The following is a 22,206-nucleotide window of genomic DNA, read 5'->3' as shown; positions in this document are numbered from 1 at the left end:
TGTGACCACCTAGAGGGGTGGGATAGGGAGGGTGGGAGGGAGGGAGAGGCAAGAGGGAAGAGTTATGGGAATATATGTATATGTATAACTGATTTACTTTGTTATAAAGCAGAAACTGACACACCATTGTAAAACAATTATACTCCAATAAAGATGTTAAAAAAAAAATAGAATGTCTTGATCAGGAATTACATGTAGCCATTTCAAACTTACTTATAAAGAAAAAATACATTATGTTTATAAAAGCAATTTCAAGTTTCTCCTTAAAATATTTGAAAATATTTCTTGGAAGTTTTTCATGCATTCAGTACTTAATATATCCTCTAATGCTTCACATTGCAATTTTCTTATCACAATTGTACATTATAAAAGTGTTTAAGCTTTTTTTCCCCAAATCCCATATATGTAACCCTCAGTTACTTCCAAATCTATTCATATCCTATTTAAATAATTTTTCTGTGTGTATCATGATGTGAAAAATGTTAAGAAGTTGGCAGGTATCTGGCCTTCAAAGTTAATTAAATATTGTGTTGCACTTTTCATTGTTAAATTTTGTCTCCCCAAGCAGATCAAAATTTGCTTAAGGGCTGCAATCATGCCCTCAATTGCTGGACTTGTTTTGTATTTTCCATAGCAAACAGTGTTCTGAAGCTCAATAAATCCTTGTTGAACTGAACTGAATCACCAGGAAAATGTTCCACTCGTTCAGGTTGGTGCAAGCCTGGCCTTGAGGTATTTACTTTGCAACAAGCCTGACACCATATCCAGAAAGGCACATTATAAATATTTAGCTGTCTAGAGACTCTCCAGGTCTTTCTCACTGTTATGTGCTTTCAACTGTGGTTTTGCTGCTCCCCCAAACCTCCAAAAGACTTGTGTGCCTAAGTCTAGCGCCAGATGCACTTGTGACTGTCCCCTGAAGTTGTGTCACAAAGTGGAACATCATCCTTGGAGTCGTCACATGACCACATGACCAACAAACTGGAAAACATGATTGATTCCTCCACAGAATTTAAAATCTCATGGAGTTGGAACACTCTATTCTGTAGGGATCTGGGAAAAGAAAAAATAATCCTCTCATTTCAACACCCTCTCCTCATGAAAAAAAAAAAGAATCTGTGTGTTTTGATTTGTTAGCTTGTTTCTAAGTAAGAAATAAATCAGAAGATCCAGCTTTACCAAAACTGAAGATGTTAAGTGTATTTGCATGCTATGCTGCCAGAAAACAAGCCAAGAGTTTTCTTATACTAACATAACAGAAGATGGATGGGGTGATCTCTGCTGTACTGGGAGAAGGGGGATGTGCTGGGCCAGACTTAAATGTGAACAAATTCCCGTAAAGTTTGTCTGTGTGGTAGTTCTAAAATAAAATGTCATTAGGTACCCTGTTTACAAGAGTCTTTTAAAAAATCTTACAGAATAAACAATAGCTCATAGAAGGAGAGAAAGGACAAGCAAGGACTGACTAAGATCACTGCCAGGTCTCAAGGCTATTTTTTACTCACAGAATGAGAGAGGAAAGAGTCAGGATATAGGGGCTCAGTCTCTTAAAGTGTCCAGCATTTCCACGTAGGAGCTCCCACAACCTCAGAAGCACACGCCTAGTTAAAGCCAGCCACATGTACTTATTTCTGGAGAGACTTGTATGCCTCAAACCGAACATACACTTAACATTTTTCTGTCCGTGTTGTATTGGGCCTCATTACAGGAATGCATTCTCTCCATCATGACTCTTGGGCCCTGGGAACAAGCCCTTGGACCTATCATGGTCACCCATGCAGGGTGTTACATCTAAAATTTCTGGGATTTTTTTTAAATATTAAAAGATAACTAGCTTATCACTGAGACCTTAATACAGGGAGAGGCTAAGGAATGGAAGGGGACAGTGGGATAAACAAGCTAATGGCCCTGACTTTCAGCTGACCAGGGGAAGAAAAAGAAAAAAGATTTCCATAAAGCTAAGGACATTCATTTCTTAAATGACAGTTTCCTTACTATATGTGCATCCAAGTTTCACCAAGAGGGAGGAAGAAGGAGGGATGAGGGAATGTCAGGAGTGATAAAAAAATGTTCCATTTCTGAAATCCAATCTTTTCCCCAGCAGGTATATTTCAGTCTAAGACATGCTCCCCTTCAAATGGGGGCAGTTTGGGCATAGAGTACTTGAAGGGGAAAGCAATATAGAAACCATAGCCAATTTCTCCACCCTGCATATGGGGACCATGAAGCCCCCAAATTTTGTCCCTCGTTCCCATTCACAAGATGAGTTGATGAGAGAAACCCAGGTTTCTTGGCTCTCAAACCTGTTCTCTTTTCACCTCACCACATTCTGTAATCCATGCAGAATTCCAATCTAAAATGCATCTTATGCTGGGAACCTTTCTACCTATTTCCCTTAACCAGACCTTCAGGAATGGAGGAAAAATGCCCTTGGTCTATACAACAAATGAATTCTGTTTCTATAAACCCATCCACCAAAAACTTATTTATTTATAATCTGTACTTGCCAAACTACCATCATGTGATTACATAACTCCCACCAGTGCTTACCAACATGTGTTAAGATAGAAATTATCTGTATTTTATTAACCCTGAAATGTCCAGGATAATGTTATAAACTCTGACAATATTGGTAGAGGTTAGATAGGATTTAAGCATTTTAGATAGCATGATAACCAGGAATCCAAAAACGCCAAATCCTGTTCTACCACCCTCTTCCTTGCATGCTCCTGAGAAAGCATATACTGTATGAACCCCATGCTACTAAAAGCTGATCAAGGGCCTTCAATGCCAAGAAATGGCTTTCAGTCATAGACTGGGGGGGGGGGGGGGGATCTAACTTAGCAGGCCAAAATAGAGTACCCTATTTCCTATTATAAATGAAAATCTGTAAACCAGCATGTTCTGAAAGAGGGTGAAAGAGAGTGAATCTCTACAGAAGACTTGTCTTCACTAACCCAGAGATATAAGAGCAGAGGCAGGATAGAGAGCATGCTTGAATATGCAGTGCCTTTTACTGCAGTGGTCCTACCAGTGAACATGGCTTAGTCAAGGTTTTGAACTCTAAGCAATCACTTTAGTGGCTCCTTCTTATCACCTTGTGCAGTTGCCGCTACTGATTCTGTGTTAGAGCCATATTAATGTTGACTAGGGTACATGATATGGGAAATCTGAAATCAATATAAGAACTTAAAACTACCTCAGGACCTCACTGGCAGAGGCCCAGATTGGAGAAAGCCACTGAGCACAAACCTTCTTGGCCAATTCCTACCTATCTGATTCCAGCATGAAGGAGAAGATGTTCCCAAGTCCAGCTCATCCAAAGTTTTTATAGGATATTTTCACCACCTCTGGAACAACAGCCACAATATACTTTCCCTGTGAATACCCCCAAGTCAAAGCTTATCTTTCAGGAGAACATGCAATTCTCCAAGTCAAAAGCAAACAAATCCCACATTCTTTTCTAAATGTTCTTGGAAAACCACTACTCACAAGAGGGTTTCACAGTCCATGCTATGAAGAAAAGAAGACGAAAAGCAAGTGGGAAATTGATTAACATGATAGATTAAAACTGAATCACTGAATTTTTGAATGTGCTGGTTCTTTCATTTTTATTTTTGTTTTTTTAATTAAAAAATTTAAAATATATTGCATAAATGCTCTAAACCAGTGAGGTTCAGAGTGACAAGGTCATTTGTTAACTGCACGTAGGTTTCCAAATTTCAAGTATAACAGCATTGTCTTCCATCTGATAAATTTACTGGGTATCACTATGTTCAAGGTGCTGATCTGTGACAGGTATTGTGAGGAATATAAAGATGGACAAGACCCAGTCAGGCCCTCAAGACTCTCACAATCAAGTAAGAGAAACACAAACAACAGTAGAAACACTGTTAAGGCATTTTATCCTAGCATTAAAAGTTCACACAGTGGTGTCATACTTCCCAGCTTTAAATCCTACTTTGGTCATGTATTGGTCTCTGGACCTTGAGGCAAATGTATTGACTGCTCAGAGCCTCAGTTTCCTCACCTGTGAAATAGAGGTGATAAAAAATAGTACCTACTTCATGAATTGTTTGAAGAGTTAAAGAGATATTTTTCCATGTAGGTCAAAGTGGTAGAAAGAATTCAATAAATTTAGCTATGATTATATGAGTGGCATGAACCAAGTTGTACACATACCAGGTGTGTATAAAGAGCAATCATTACAACCCATGAACCAGTTCAATCTTTGGCCCTTTCTTGATAAAAAGATGAGATAGGTAGGTAGGTAGGTAGATAGGTAGGTGGGTAGGTAGGTAGGTAGACAGATAGATAGATAGATAGATAGATAGATAGATAGATAGATAGATAAGAAAGAACATATCTAAACCAGCTTTCTTTCACCCACTAGAGTTTAGGGAGGGAATCATCTCTCATTCTCACATCAAGAAAAATGGGATTCCTTTTACTTAGAGCTGGTGCCTGTCTTCCTTTCTGGTGCCTCTCCTGACTGAGTGCTCATTGTCTGACTGCCTCTGGTGGTGGGATGTTTCCTTTTTCTTTCTTTGACTGCAATGCTCTTTGGAGTGACGATTCTAAGGCCAGGTCCAGCCTAATGCAAAAATAAACATGGGGTTTCTCAAGTAATTTACATAGTATTGATCTAAAAAGCCCACTAAATCAGTGTGATAAAAAGAAGTGAATAATGCTCAAAAATCCAATAATACTTGCCAATAGTGCCAGAATGAACTATTCTCTGCATTTTAAAGAAAGGTTTAACTAGTATAAATTACCACTGTGGGTTAATTCATTTACGCATTCAAAAAAAATATTTGCTGAGCACTTATAATATGTCAGGTACTGTTATATAAGCAACAAAGATTTAACAGGGAACAAATCCAATGAAAATCCCTGTCTTTATGAAATTAACATTGGCAATTGAAGATCATTGGGCCTGTTATGGGCTTAGAATGATCTTTTCAGTGCCATAGGGAATACAAACTATATAAAAGCTACTGGGCATTGATCTTCTGGTGTATTATAATCTTGGTTAGCCATGGAGGTGGAATGAAAATAAAACTTACACCTATGAAGTGGCTCACTGCAGTATAAAGCAAAACAATACAAAACAGAGTTTAAGGCAAAGCAAGAGGCTGTGGCTCAAGCAATCAGAGTTGAAAAAACCTGGATGTACTTTGTACCCAGTAGGCACATTTGATAAATAAATCTCTCTTTGAGCAAGCAAAGTTTTTATAAACAATTTTGTGGAATTTGAGGACTGAGAAAAATGATAGAATCAAAATAGAGTGGTCAAAATAAGGCGGTTATTTCTATTACTGTTTATCTTATTTGCCTGCTCAAAAAAGGATACTCTATGATTTACTAAAATGTAGAGTAAAATAGTATTTTGTGGCCCCTGAAATTTGGTGTAACCCTATTATTTAAATTGATATTGGCAGTTACAGATTAATATCGGCCAAAACATTCAAATTACACAAAATTGTATTTTATGTAGCCAAGTATAAGTGACTTCCAAATGCAAGTGGATTTATGTCCAAGTTTAGACCATAGCCAATTTGTAGAATGCCTGACACTAAACTTGATTAAATTTCCTGGTCTCACTGTTTTCCAGTGATGGTTTCTAAACTACTTTATTCAAGCAGCTCAGAGAACAATGATGACCATTGTTGCTTGGGGAGAGGACAGGGTATGAGTGGGTTGTTGTTGTTTTGGGTTTTTTTCTTTTCTTTCTTTCTTTCTTTTTTTTTTAGGGGGGAGGGTCTAAAGTCAGAACTTCATTTCTGAGATTTATTTTTTTAAAAAAGACACAAACTCAGGAGGTAAATTCAAGTACCCTAATTAGACTTGAGGCAAGTGTGTAGGGCTTGTTATTTTGTTTTCTATTGAGTGATGGCAATATGGCTTATTATCAACAAGTCTAGGAAGTAGAATATTTTGAATCCGTGATGTATCTAGTTTCTCTCCATTTCCAATACCATGAAAACCTTATTGCCTTCTTATACATCAAAATATTTACTTGAAACATTTTTGAGCATGCTCTATTCTTTGAAGACATGGTTCCTTCACTTACTGCACTCATACTATTGGCAGAAATAGGTACACTAATAATTTAAGATCATAACCGAAAGAACAACTTTTAGGTGTGACCTGATTTGGAACTCTGCAATTTCTAGGTTCTAAATCAAAAAGATTGCATTCTGAGTAGAATTTCTCCTAAACAATTTTCTCTGCATGGTAACAAAGTATATGACAGGGGTCAACAATTAAATAGCCATACTTAAAGCCCTGGTAGTGAATATTGGCCTAACAAATCCAGATTTCAAATTAACAAAAAGGAAACTAGCATACATTTTAGAAGAAATATCTAGTAAGCCAAGCAATGCTCCCCTTTCAGAGAGTAGAAAATTCTCTTTTATTAAAATATGAGCTAAATCTAACTGAGTTCAACTACAGTTACCCACAGACTTGATGATGATAAACAAATAGTCAGTGACCACAGTCCCCATTCAGAATGGTTTCTAAGCATATCTGGAGGTGAGCCAGAATGTGAGATAGAAATTGACCCACTGTCCAATATGAGGCAGAACTGTGGGGGCCCCTGCAAATAGTGAGATCTACAAAGTTTGTGGCAGTGGATGGAGGGGATTTCTTAAGATACAACTGTATCACAGCCACGGTTTCAAAAGAAATGCCACCACTATAACTATATAAATTGTTACCAAGTTACTCAAATGCTTGAAATTCGAGGTGTGAAGGAAAGGGTCGGAGATATAGCTATGGGGCCAACAAGTTTTGCTGCAGCCCTCAGTAGATTTTTATACATGAGGGGCCAGTGATGTTGAATGTTCTCCAGAAAAGCAATCTCCCCTCCTTCAGTTTAGGAAAATTCTCTCATAAATGATGCATTTTTCTCTGAGAACCAACTCCTGGTCAGCTTTTAGAATCCCATCCCTATCTTTATAAACCAGTTTTAAATAGTTAGTCACTGTACATAAAACATATTCACTGACAGCCTAGTAATTCTCTAAACAATATCACCAAATCCTCTGACAGAACAAAATCTCAAACAGAGCCTCCTCATTTCAACAGTTAGAATGCGAGCCCTTTGGAATGCCAACAGCTGTGACCAAAATGAAAATCATTTCTTCCAAAATTAGTGAGCTTCTATTATAGTATCTTTGGGCTATTGCAGGGCTCCCGGCTGTTCTTCAGCACTTCCTCAGACGTTAATATACTGACAGTTTTGCAGACTTTGTCCCTGGCAATAAGTCTGGTATGATTAATTGACTCAAAGCACTGCCCACATATATAAAAACAAGACAGTTGACACTGAATGCCAAATGCCAAGATTTGGAAAGACTGAGGCGTGATGAACAACCCCTTCTACTTTGTGAACTAACAGCTAGAAAAGCTGGGGGTGGTGAAAATTAGAACTGAAAAAGTAAACAGCAATTATTGACCTCTCACCATGCACAGAACACTATATACATATTATGCACCAAAGTTAGGTTAAAAAGTAAAGTCAAATAAGTTTTGTGTGATCTGTTTGGAAAAATAATCTTTAAACCTAAGAAAAACACCTTAGAACATGTACAAAGCAACATCCTAGTGGATGCCTCTACAAACACTATTTTAGACTGTCAAGGATAGTTCTCAACCAGGGACGATTTCACACCCCGCCCTCCCTGCCCAGGGAATATTTGGCAATGTCTGGAAATATTTTTGGTTGTCATAACCTTATGTCTAAAGGAACTACAAAAAAAAAAAAAAAAAAAAAAGAACAAATAAACCCCAAAGTTAGTAGAAAGAAAGAAATCATAAAGATTAGAGCAGAAGTAAAAGAAATAGAGACTAAAAGAACAACAGAAAAGATCAGCGAAACTAAGAGCTGGTTCTTTGAAAAGACAGACAATATTGATAAAACTTTCATCAAGAAAAAAAGAGAGAGGACTCAAATTAATAAAATCAAAAATGAAAGAGGAGAAGTTGCAACCGACACTACAGAGATACAGAGGATCATAAGAGATTACCACGAATAATAATTATGCAACAATAGAGTGGACAACCTACAAGAAATGAATAAATTCATAGAAACCTACAGTCTCCCAAGAATGAATCAGGAAGAAATAGAAAATATTAACAGACTGATTACCAGTTAATGAAATTGAACTGGTAATTTTAAAACTCTGAACAAATGAAAGTCCAGGATGGCTTCACAGATGAATTCTACAAAACATTTAAAGAAGAGTTAACATTATCCACTCAAATTATTCCAAAAAATTGAAGAGAAGGGAACACTTCTGAACTCACACTAGGAAGCCAGTATCACCATGATACCAAAACCAGACAAAGACACCACAAAAAAAAGAAATGACAAGCCAATATCTCTGGTGAATATAGATGCAAAAAGCCTCAACAAAATAGTAGCAAACCAAATTCAGCATTACATTAAAAGGATCATACACCATGATCAAGTGGGATTTCTCCCAGGGACGCAAGGATGGTTCAGTATTCACAAATCAATCAATGTTACATACCACATTAACTAACTGACGAAGAAAAATCATATGATATCTCAATAGATGCAGAAAAAGCCTTTGACTAAATTCAACACTCACTTATCATAAAAGGTCTCCCGAAGTGGATGTAGAGGGAACATACCTCAACATAATAAAGGCTGTATGCAAAACCCACGGCCAACATCATACTCAATGGTGAAAAGCTGAAAACTTTTCCCCTAAGATCAGGAACAAGATAAAGTTGCCCACTCCCTGTAACTTCGTTCAATATAATATTGAAGGTCCTAGCCGTAGCAATCAAACAAGACAAATAAATGAAAGGAATCCAAGTCAGGAAGGAAGAAGTAAAACTGTCAGTGTTTGAGATGACATGATACTATGTATAGGAAATCCCAAAAATGTTACCAAAAAAGTATTAGAACCAATAAATGAATTCTGTAAAGTTGCAGGGTAAAAAAATTAATATACAGAAATCTCTTGCTTTTCTATACACTAATAATGAACTGTCAGAATGAGAAATTAAGAAAACTCTCATTTACAACTGCATCAAAAGGAATAAAATATCTAGGAATAAATCTAACCAAAGGAGTAAATGACTTGTACTCTGAAAACTGAAGATGACACACAAACAAATGGAAAGACATACCATGCTCATGGATTGGAAGAATTAATATTGTTAAAATGACCATACTACTCAAGGCAATCTATAGATTCAATGTAATTTCTATCAAAATACCAATGGGAGTTTTCACAGTAATAGAAAATAATTCTAAATTTTGTATGGTAGCATAAAAGACCCCAAATAGTCAGAGCAATCCTGAGAAAGAACAAAGCTGAAGGTATCATGCTCCGTGATTTCAAACTATACTACAAAGCTACAGTAATCAAAACAGTATGGTACTGGCACAAAAATAGACACATAGATCAGTGGAACAGACTAGAGAGCCCAGAAATGAACCCACACTTATACAGGCAATTAACCTATGATAAAGGAAGTGACAATGTACAGTGGGGAAAAGACAGTGTCTTCAATAAATGTTGTTGGAAAAACTGGACAGCTATATACAAAAGAATCAAACAGGACTACTCTTTCACACTATATACAAAACTAAACTGAAATTGATTAAACACTTAAATATAAGACCTAAAACTATAAAAAACATAGGCTGTAAGCTCTTCGACATTGGTCTTAGCAATACTTTTTAAATATGTCTCCTCAAGCAAGGGAAACAAACCAAAAAAAATGGGATTACATCAAACTAAAAAGCTTTTGTGATACTCAACACCACTAATCATCAGGGAAATGCAAATTAAAGCCATAATGAGATGCAACCTTACACCTGTCAGAATGGTTATTATCAAAAAAGACAGCAGGGCTTCCCTGGTGGCGCAGTGGTTGAGAGTCCGCCTGCCGATGCAGGGGACACGGGTTCGTGCCCCGGTCAGGGAAGATCCCACGTGCCGCAGAGCGTCTGGGCCCGTGAGCCATGGCCGTTGAGCCTGTGCGTCCGGAGCCTGTGCTCCGCAACGGGAGGGGCCACAGCAGTGAGAGGCCCACATACCGCAAAAAAAAAAAAAAAAAAAAAAAAGACAGCAAATAACAAGTGTTGAGGAGGATGTGAAGAAAAGAGAACTCTTGTGCACTGCTGGTGGTATTGTAAATTGGAGCAGCCACTATGGAAGATAGTATGGAGATTCCTCAAATAATTAAAAGTAGAAATGACAAATGATCCAGCAATTTCACTTCTGGGTATTTACTTGAAGGAAACAAAAACACTAATTTGAAAAGATATACACACACTAATGTTTGTTGCAGCATTATTTACAATAGCCAAGATAGGAAACAACCTAAATGTCCATTGATAGATGAATGGATAAAGAAGATTTGGTGGGATGGAATATTACTTGGCTCTAAAAAGAATGGAATCTTGCCAGTTGGGAAAATACAGATGAATCTAAAGGATATTAGGCTTAGTGAAATAAGTCAGACAGAGGAAGACAAATACCATATGATCTCACTTATATGAGGAATCCAAAAAACAAAACAAACAAAGAAAACAAAGCAAAATGAAAACAGACTCAGAAACAGAGAACAAACAGGTGGTTGCTAAAGTGGAAGGAGGGAGGTGGACATAATAGGTGAAGGGAATTAAGAGGTACAAACCTCCAGTTAGAAAATAAATAAGCCATGGGGAGGTAATATACAACATAAGGTATAGTGTCAATAATATTTCAATAAATTTATATGGGGACAGATGGTTGCTAGACTTTCATAGTTATCTCATAATGTATGCAATTGTCAAATCACTATGTAGTACACCTGAAATTCACATAATACTGTACGCCAAATATATTTCAATTAAAAAATATTTTCCTACCTCTGAACAAAGCAGGGATAAAATTGAGGACACCCCTAAAAAACCCTCAAAGTATAGCATGTGAAGAGCAAATTTTAAAGGTAACATTGTCTGCCAAGGACTGATGAATGTCAATTTCATTAATGGAATGGAATGGTAAATGAAGATGAGTAAAACAAGGCCAAAGAGCAATAGGATATGGCCAAAGAGAATGTTTAAAATGTAGAACATATGGGTATACTCACCCATTATATTTGAAATCCTCAGAATGTATTAAAACTAGTTATCTAACAGAAATACTATAAATTTCTAAGTCTCTTTTCCTTCCATCCAAAATTTAAAATAACTTTTGAATAGCCAATAAAAAAGTTCCATCAAGTGCCAGATCAGTCAGTCAGCAAAATTTATTTAGCTAACACTGTACAAAGAACATTATATTATGCAATAAAAGGGGATTAAAAACAGCTCCATTGAGTTGCTTACAATCTGTTTGGGAATAAATAAATGGTAGCATATGAAAATGATTTTAGGACATTTACTTTACAAAGTAACATTTTACTGAGTGCCTCTATAAACACTACTTTATACTCTGGGGCATTTTAAAATAATATAGTTCCATTTGTTGATGTATAAATAGCAGAATATCATAGAAATCTATTAAAATTTACTGCCCCCAAATCAGCCAGCTAAACCAATTACAAACAATTGAATGCAGGTTTATTTGGAGCACATAAGGGTAGTTAGTTAAATAGTCTATTCTTCTAAAATAACTCCTCATGTGTTATCTTTTCAGAAAAGGGAAATTTCATGCCTGGATTTCATAAAAATATCTGTGCCACCACAAAAATGTCACAAAATAGAAAATCAACATACTTTCTCACCTCTAGCTTCAGATTATAAACAGATTCATATATGCAGAAGGCAGTGGCACCTTTGGGAGGCAGTAGGTGGATACAAATACCTTCATGAGGGTTGGGGGACCCAAACCACAGGCTAAAGTCTGTGTCTCCCTTTGTCCTGAGTTTAATGCTAAATATATCCTGGAAATGGAAAAGCACTGTCATTTGTGTATATTTATCTCGTATTTTTGCAGGCAAGACAAGAGTCTGAGGGTAGTTCTTAGAACTTTTGACTGAGTTCAGAAATAGTTATGAATGTGGACAAAACAGAAGTACGCATTGATTCATTGTGTGGAAAAATTATCTCAAGCATCTGACTAGGCAAAGATAGCTAGAAATATTAGATCCATGCCAATGTACCTGAAATGAGTTCCACTTATGCTTCATATGCTGTTTTCTAAAGAAATAAAGTTGTTGCCAATAATGGAAATCAGAATTCTGTAAATGGTCAGAATTTGACCCCTCTCTTTAAGGTTTGAAAATCTTCCTTACAACTCAACAACAACAAAAAACAAACAACGTGATTTAAAAATTGACAAAGGACTTGAAAAGATATTTCTCCAAAGAAGATATACAAATGGCAAAAAAAGTACATGAAATGATGCTCAACATTACTAATTATTAGGGAAATGCAAACCAAAATCACAATGATCTAGCACTTCATACCCCTTAGGATGGCTATTACTTTTTAAAAATTTAAAACAGAAAATAGCAAGTGTTGGTGAAAATGTGAAGAAATTGGAACGCTTATGCATTACTGGTGGGAATGTAAAATGGTACTTTTGCTGTGGAACACAGTATAGGAGTGCCTCAAGAAATTAAACATAGAATTGCCATATGATCCAGCAATTCTACTTCTGAGTGTATACCCAAAAGAACTGAAAACAAAGCCTCAAAAAGATATTAGTACATCCACGTTTACAGCAACGTTATTCACAATCGTCAGGTGAATAATGGCGGAAGGTGGAAGCAATCCAAATTCCCATCAATAGATACATGGATAAAAAAAAGTGTGGTGTATACATATAATGGAATATCATTCAGCCTGAAGAAGGAAGGAAATTCTGAAAATGCTACATCATGGATGAGACTTGGAGACATTATGCCTAGCGAAATAAACCAGGTACAAAAGGACAAATACTGTATGATTCCACTTATATGAGGTACCCAGAGTAGTCAAATTCATAGTGACAGAAAGTCGAATGGTGCCAGGGGCTGGGGGAAGAGGAAATATGGAGGTGCTTTTAACGGGTACAGAGTTTCAGTTTGGGAATAAAAAAGTTCTGAAGATGGATGGCAGCAATGTTTGTACAACAGTGTGAATGTATCTAATGCCACTGAACTGTACACTTAAAAACAGTAAAAATGGTCAATTTTATGTTATGTATATTTTACCACAGTTAGAAAAAACAAAAATTTCTTTGGAAGAGTTTCACATGAGCATGTACACAAGTCCTTTATTGTATTCTGTTTACGTTCTTGCCATAATCCTTACCCAATGTATTTTATCGTTTCCTGGGCCCCAGAGAAGAAATTGAGACTGGATGGAAAGTGTGGTAGATTTGCCTTCTTTCTTGAACGCCAAATCCATGTATTAGCTACCATCTCTACTCAATGCCCACAATTGAACTCATTGTCTTCTTTGCTGTATCTGCTTTTCTTCTTCTATTCCCAATAAAGCAAAACAGTCCTCTCAGTCACCCAGTCAAAAACCCTGCAATCTCTCCTTGATTCTCCTCTACTCAACACTGCATCTAATTCATCATGGAAAACTGATTCTTTCTCCTCACACTCACAGATCTACTTCACTTTTTCATATTTTCCAATACTACTTTAGTCCACAACTAGTGTCTTTTTGTCAGTCTTGTCTACCCCTATCCATCCTTCACCATGTCATCAGAGTGACCTTTCTAAAATGCAACTGCATACGTATGCCTTCCATGTTTGAAAAACTAAAATGAGGATGCTTTCTGCTGCCACTATGGCAATTCCTGTTTCAGGAAATAGGGAGGTAAAGAATATACAATAGGAACTGACCACATACTATACCTGTTAACCAAGGTTACTTAACTCTGCTAACAACCATATGTATCCCTGATGAAGCATTCATAAATTGAATCACCTCTGTCATAAACTAGTCTCATGGAAGAGTCCCTCCATATTTTTACACTCCATTTTTCTCACTTTTATTTCCACTCTTAATTTCAATAATTTTAAAATTTTCCCAATTATATTTCTTACATATTTTTTAAAAGTAAGCTGGTAACAGTATCCATGATATCATTAGGCAATGAGCATGTCTTGGGAAAAGAGATAAAGTTGCATTTCTGTGGGATATGAGTAGGTGCAATACTTCCGGTTTCTACTTCCTGCTGAAATTTAAGTCAGCTGGGAAGCTGCACTGTAGGTGCATTTGCATTTGTTTGAAATGCAAGTGGATGTGATTAAAGTCACATGTTTTATGTCACAATGTTCAAACAAATCTAGAATTTGATGAAATGCACAACCAAATAGGAGCTTTAAAAAGAAGGGATTAGTAAGAATTCATAAGAAAAATGTATTTATTGTGTTGACTCTAAATATTTAAGATTTTATATAACCTGTTATTTTTTAGTTTTCATATAACCTCCGGCAATGATGTTTTTCCATTAATGCAAAATAAAATAAAACAATATATTCTTCAAAAAAAAAGAAGGGATTAAATTATCATTATCAATATACTATTCACAAAAGACTTTTGATTTAGAAAACACTAATAGAATCACCTGAAAAACTATTAGAAACAATAAGTCAAGACCCATAGCTTTCTTGGAAACCCACAAAAAACATGTATAAGGTATGGAAAAAGTCCTAACTCAAGAGCAACAAAAACCAAAATATCTAAAAATCACTTTTTAAAAATATGTGGGAATTAAATGAGAGATATACCATGGCTCTAGATAAGAATATTCAATTTATAAATTTAAAGGTTTAATGCAACTATAACAAAATTCAGATAGAATTTTCTTGGTAATTTGATGAAATGTTTCTAAAATTAGTGGAATAAATTGAATACATTTTGAATAATTCAAAAAATGACTTACTCTCTTCAGTTTCTTTTTTCAGAAAATCCCAGGCAGGATTTTAAGTCCCTTACCTCACAGAGCCTTCTGGCATCATCGCACTTCATAACAGCTCTTCATTTCCATGTCTTTCTTCCGTTGAGGTGCTTGAGGTCAGGGACAGCATCATTTCTAATTTCTACCGCCCAGCATGAAACCTGGTTCAGAGGGAGCACTCAATAAATATTTGTTAAATAAATAATTTTTAAACTGGTTAAATAACCGCACCCACAGAGTGATGATTAACAGACCCATGTCACCCTGCAGTGTGAGCACCAGTACCATGCTACAGAATTCTCTTTGCAGTGCCCTCATTTCCATTTTCATCAACGATTAAATGAATTTGTATGTGGTACACTTGCTATTTTGTGAATGGCAAGAGTTTGGAAAAAATAAATAATACGCTGGTAGAAACAAGAATGCTCATATAATGCACACAGACACACTGCCCTCTGTGAATAAAGGCTGGAGAACAAGAAGACACAAGAAGAGATTTTTGAGAATTTACTTGGGATATTGGAAACCACATAGTGAGGTGGTCTCCAGAATCTCAAACAAGGTGATTTTATGGGGTCTAAGTGGTCATAGATTCACTTTGAAAAGCAATGGAAGATACAATGTTTCCAAATATAATAACAATCTTCAGGTTTTTATGGATTATATTTTATTTGGATTAAAATCACCTAATATTTGGCTTTCATTTCAGATTTCCATAAAATCAGTTTGACTGTGTCATTTTTTTTAAAGCAGAAATATAATTTTGTATCACTACACAGTAGGCTCACTGTGTCTTGGGAAAATTAAACTTTGCCCTGAAGCTTCATAGCATGTCAGGACTGGACTAGATTCAAAGCCAGACAAGAACTTGGCCCTCAGGCTTTCCCACAACTGTGAGAATAGCATAGCTATGGCTAAATGTAGAAAACTAGTCAAGGGACTTGTTCTGTTAGTACACTTCATTGTTTTCTGGAAGGTTCTCAGATGTCAAGATATGCCACCCAGGAGTTGTTCCATAAAATAAAATTTCCCTGAAGACCCTATCAGAACATCAAGATGTGGCACTGTAAGACATATCCGTTAAAAACAGAATATGAGAGACTTTCCAATTAAAGAAGTTAGGCAAGCCGTATCTTAAAACATCTTTTCTTTGTCTTTCTCTCTTTCTTTTTCATCCATTTATAAATGTGCATATCTTGCCACTAATAATGCAGCAGAACATAATGAAGGTATGTAGATTAAAATTCTAATTTAACATAAAAAATAGGTCATCTTCATTTTAGATATATGTGAAATTTGCCCTTTTAAAAGAGAAGTTCAAGCAATGGATCATTGATACTTTTTTCACTATAGTCCAGGGCCATTATTCATAAGTGATGATAAACCATAAGGATGTGGACATCTTCAAACATGTAGGTACCAGTCTACAAGCCTCACACAACAATGCTACTTCCTATAAAGATTTCCACATACAAACAAATTCCTCTGTGTGCCATGGGGAATGCTACAGAGAGAGGCAACCTATAATTACACTTCCAATAAATGCAAATAATTTCAGAACCTTTGCCACGATTTCAACAATATCTTTTGGTTTACGAGGCACATAGTTGACTAGCTTGGACTTGACTTTAAAAATCAAAATATGCTAAATCCCTGGTATGTTTGTAGAAGAAAATGCCAACAGCATCAAGGGCTGCTGACAATGAACCTTATGACAAAAAGTGAAGCTCTAGAGATTAAAATTTTCCACCCCTAATTCCACCCTTAATAAATTATTGTATTTTCAGATTGTATGGATATAACCCAAATATCAGCTGGCATCTACTCTCTCCCTGATTCAAACATCCATCCCACGGGTTGTGGGAAACCAAAGGTCACTTCAAAAGTTCTAGACATTTGCGGGCGGGGTGGAGAGGTTGGGGGACAGGGAAGGGCTTCCTTGGCTCTGAATGCCTGCTTCAGCTTAATGTGTTCATTTATGGCTCTTCCTGTTCATGCTGACCCTATTCCGCCAAATGCGGTCCTGGCACCTCAACTGTGACAATCAGCAAAGCCTTATCCAGGCCCCCATCTGGGATGGAGGGAGCAAACCCAGAGGTCATCAGTTAGGAATTAAATTCTCCAGCCTCAAAAAAATGGAATGAGGTCTTTCCCATAATTTTCAATCCAAAAACAAAAGGAAGTCCTCAATGCATGAATGCTTATGACAGACTTTACTAAAACTTGAGGAGTTGGAATCATTTACAATCGCAGAAACAGAAACAGAAACAATTTCATTCAATATTATGAATTATTGTCCTTAAGAATCCTTCAGGCACCTCTCCACTCGGGATTTTCACTCACTGCCTTAACCCTGCATGGTTTCCCAGCACCACATCCTCTCCCTGACTGCTCTCCTCTCTCACCTTCCATTTCTCCTCCTCTATCCCTACTTTCATATGTCTCTCCAACTCCGGTTCAGCTCTCTGCACGTCCAACCTCAAAATTCGTTCTAAGACCACCTTAGAATATTCAGACCCAATATGGTGCCCAGCAGAACAAGACAGATCTTTGAGTAACAGAATTCACCTCCCTTTAAAGGCAGTTGTGCTTGATCTTGGCCATGTCCCCCATTTACATTGTAACCATATTTGTTTGTTAAAATAATTTGGTGCAGGATTTGAAACTCTGGAGAAACAAGTTGTTTGTGTCTTTGCGTATCATAACTTCCTTAGAATATGAAATTCAAATTAACCCAAGTACTCAAGGTAATTTTAGGAAGCCAGGTCTCTCTTTTTTTGTCCACATTTGTTCAGTCCTGAAAGGACCATCGTATAAACAGCCAGGGGATTAAGTCTGCTTGAAATTTTGCCCTGACTACACACAGTGAGGCATATTGTCTCAGTGTTTGGAAGCATATCCTCGAATACAACTATCTCCAAGTTGTACAGAACCTATAAGCAAGATGAGAATGCTCTTAACCTGAGTGAATTATAACATTTAAGAAAATAACATTTTATTCTGACTTCCAATTGACTTTTGTTAGTACATAAATGTTACCCTAATGCTTTTGTCTTCCCAATAGTTTTTTGACTTTCTATAGATGACGTAGCATTTAATCTGTTAACAAATCTTGTACTTACATACTGTTTTTTTAAAATCTGAATAGCGTTTATTCAAGAAAAATGAGCTAAAACAATAATAACAGCTAAAATAATAATAAAACAATCATAACAGCAAGCTTTGTGGTGTTTTAAATTGTCCTCTTCTTATCCTCATCTCTTCTGCTCTGTGGTAGCTTTACATACTGTTTTTATATTTTTCAGTCAGGTAATACAAGATGCTTCAGTAGATGAGGGCAGAATCTTTCATTCTCAAACACTATTTATCTGGAGTATTACAGACCCTAGAATCCAGTTCTCATATATGAAGTGAGTCTAACTCGCTTCACACTTTTATACACAACATTTTTTTAGGAGGGGTTATTATTCTAACAGTATCAGTTTGGAGTGAATTTCACTTAAAAAAACAAAAATGGAAGGAAGAAGTGTTTTCGCTAAAGAAGAAAAGAATTCCCAGGTTTACTTTTTTTTGATATCCAGCCAAAACCATGTTTCTGGCTAAAGGAGTCTCTTACTCACGTTGTTTTTTGACTCATGGTTTAGAGGTGCCCTAGAGGCAGAGATGATTGCTGAAGGCTTATTTCATCCAGCCCTATGATTCATTGATCCTATGAGTCCACACTTTGTAATTATAACATAATGGAAGATATTATTTTATGAAAGGAGAAGTTATGACTTGTCCAAAAAAGGAATATAGATTATAGTAAATAGAAGGTGAATTAGAATCCAAGTTAACAAACATTTTCTTTTTTTGTATGAACAGGATTTGAATGAGTCATTTTTAGATGAGAAAAAGACAGACTAAAAGTTTAATTTATTATTTAAAACATTTGGTTTATTCTACATTCATAAATTATGTGGTTTTGTTTTTAGAAAATTACGCTTTGAATACGAGGATTTAACTATTTCAATATCAACTAAAATGTATTTTTACTTTTTACTTTAGTTACTGAAGAAACGTGCATATTTTAATTTTCCTTTTAAAGTTGATATACTTCCACTTAACAAAAAACTTTTATTATTAGTGTAATATAAACACAAGCATTAAAAAATGCAAGTGATTTGCCAATATGAGTAGCTAAATTTGAAACTCAGATCCTTTGAACCAACTGACTTACAGTAATTGTGCTGTAATTTTCCCATCACAGACAAGAGCATTTTGGACTATGTTATGAATTCAGAGTCCAGGGAATTCCAATGAGATAATGTCATTGACTTTGAGCACAAATAATCAGTGATGAACATTGTAATATGATAATATGAAAGTTGCAAGGAATTCATTCTCAGACTGCATCAGAAAACCTACTAAATCAGTAAAAGGAGGAGACACAGTGTGAACTAAGAGGGCAGAACTTTAAGGCATGTTACCCAAAATAGAAAATTTCCCAAATAACTCTAAGAGATCAAGTGTGAGCCCTCACGCTTCACTGCTACTAAATTAGTTCAGCATGTGAGCAACTATCATGTACCCAATCAGCACTACATCACTTAAGTGACCAAAGATACATGTCAACTTTCAACTCAGTGGTACCCATTTATTTGTTCCTTTTGTCTACTCTATCATTTAAGTCAGCTGATTTTCCCAGCGTTCTGCAAGGGGGCAGCTTCATGAGAAATGGCCTGTTTCTGTGCGCTGCATGCGCACAGTGCCAACTCTTTAAAGGGGCAAGGCCATAGGAGAAAAGGATCATCTGAGCCACGTTATGTATATTTACACTCACAGGCTGCCAAAAAACCCCTTGATATTTGTCAAAAATGCCGTTTAGAGAGAGCAGAAGGAAATCAAGCTCAGTCTGCTAACTGACCTGAGGCATCTAATTTCTGTATGTGTTCATTTTGTTAAAATATGCAAGCAAAGAGCTATTGGAGGCCATATGCCATTCGTTATGAAAAGCACATTCCTTTAGTCTTTGTAACAAAAGCCATCTGGCTTTCTGAAAGTTAATTCTATCATAAATATGCTGTAATATTGGGGAGTGTGGTCTAGCGATTGCTGGAAGAAACTTCAAGACCTGGCTTTTGGTCAGTTTCTCAATGGATTCCATTCAGAACCTTGGGGAAGTCACAAGCCCATTGTTCCTTAGTTTCCCAATATTCAAAGTGAAGATAATAATAATACAGCACCTAAACGAGAGAAGAAAACTGAAATGTTTTCCCACTTAACGGTAAAATAATATTACAAACTATGATTCAGGTCAACAAAACAGTAAAAGGTTTTTTGAAATATTAACTAGTTAATCAAAATAGTCTCTTCCTCTTTCCCATGCTTCCTTCCCACCATTGCAGAGGAGAAGAAAGGAAAATATTAAAGAGAAAAAGAAGACAGAATTTCTTGATTTTTTAAAATCCTTTTTATCTTACTAGAAACACACCCAGACTAGGACTCAGAAGACTAGAGGCTGATCCTCAAACCTGCGTCTTTGCTAAGTTAATGAATCTCTCTTTCTGGAAAACACATCCGATTTTTAAACTCCTTTGTTAAATATTGCATACAAACTAGCACTTGAACTCCGTATAAATGACCCTTTAGAGTCTGCCCTAGCCTGTTGTCCAGACACGTCTGCTAACAGTCTCTCCCGAGCTGGCACACAGACAGACACACTGGGTCAGTCTGTTCCCTGTGCCAAGGATGTCTTACCTTCTCATCTCTAAACTCCCATGGATGTGTCAAGACCCAGACCATCGTTCCACCAGGTGAGATCTTTGACTTCCTCAGGTCGTTGGCTGTTCCCTGCTCTGAGCTACAATAGCACTTACCTCATTCCTTCTTAAGCACTTATTACATTGCATAGTAATCATCTGTAAACACATCTCTCTCTCCACCAGAATGTTGGGCTCCTGAAGGGGAGAGTCTAAGGCCTGGCAAGTAATAGGTGCTCAATAATTACTAGCTTCTTGTCCACTTTTAAAACATAGAGGTAACTGGCTGTTCGACCTCAGGGGTCTAGTTTCCATATTCATTTCAACCTTTCAACCCTCCATCTGTAACATTTTATAACAGTCAGAAAATGATCCCTAGAAATTTGCAATGTTCCAAAGTACCAATGACAGACTTTTCCACTGTGCTATCCTTTTAATTCAAGGAAATGAAATAATTTTAGAAAGTTTTTCAACAAGGATTAAAGCCAAGAGTTTTTCTGGTTAAACTTCAGCTAACAGCTAACCAGAAAATTAAGTGAAACACAAGTCCTCATTCCTCAAGCATTTCAGTTAATCATGGTTTTATGGAATTTTAATCTAGCATGGAGGCTGAAATGAAACAAGAGAACCAACAAGTCCAAAAGACAATTACAACTCTATCTGATGTAACCAAACTGGATAGAGTTGTGTGTGGCATAATAGTAATAACTGTAAATTACCTAACCTTAAATTCTCATGCCCTTGATACAGAACATTATTCTAATGGCATAATTTGATTTTTTTAAATTTAGTTTGATTTTGCTTCTGGTTTACAATTTAAGGAGACAGAAAAACCTCTGTCTGATTCCACAGGATTTGGATTTTGTAAAAAGTAGGTGTCCAAAACATCCTCTTTCAGGAACTAAATCATCTCCTCATGTGCTAAGAGTAGCAAAAAAGCAAGAACATTTAGGTCTGTGATATATACTCATAACTTAGAGCAAAACCAGAGGAATGTCTGAAAGTCAAAGAGGACAGAGGGCAAAGATTCTGACTTACAAATTTGTTGGGAGCGATTTTATAGGAAACAAGCTTTAGGATCTGATTTGAGGGCAAGGCAACGGGGAAATAATAACAAAGATAAGAGGAAATCATTGAGTTGAGCTCCAAAACTTTAATTTCCTCAAAATTGTTTCCAGATGGTTAAGAATGTCTTTCTATGTACAGTATTTTCAGGAGCTAAATACAAATTCATCCATTTGCATATGTGGTAATTTTTCAGCAAGATGTCACATTCATTTAAAATTGCCATTGCTGATACTAAACTTTTGATGTTCAGGACACCTGCCTGGGAGCCAGCAGCACACACTAACTTTATCAGAATGTCAGAAACTGTCACCAGGACCTGGGCCCTCAGAGGCAAGGCTCTGGATCATGAGTATGTAGCTAGCCTGTTCTTTGATGTCCACTTTCTTCCAGAAGGAGAGTACTAACCAAGTGTCTGAAGATTCTCTCCTTTCCGCTTTCGGCATCTAGAGATGCAAGCCACGGAACTACTGCAGAGGAGAAGAAAGGAAAATATTAAAGAGAAAAAGAAGACAGAATTTCTT

At 36.5% G+C, this 22,206-nt stretch overlaps 1 long non-coding RNA gene across 1 annotated transcript in view; it reads right to left on the bottom strand.

The window, feature by feature from the left end:
• Positions 1-22,206, bottom strand: part of LOC136792265 (uncharacterized) — a 158,084-nt gene that overhangs the window by 116,447 nt on the left and 19,431 nt on the right. Inside the window, exon 3 of the long non-coding RNA XR_010835796.1 lies at positions 14,915-15,037. This is a non-coding gene — a long non-coding RNA (uncharacterized lncRNA). The remainder of the gene's footprint in view (positions 1-14,914; positions 15,038-22,206) is intronic.

This window comes from Kogia breviceps, chromosome 12 (genome assembly GCF_026419965.1).
Source record: "Kogia breviceps isolate mKogBre1 chromosome 12, mKogBre1 haplotype 1, whole genome shotgun sequence".
In the NCBI taxonomy this organism is placed as follows: domain Eukaryota; kingdom Metazoa; phylum Chordata; class Mammalia; order Artiodactyla; family Physeteridae; genus Kogia; species Kogia breviceps.
Note: the sequence above shows the minus strand (reverse complement) of the source record. Positions and strands in the feature narration are given on the sequence as shown.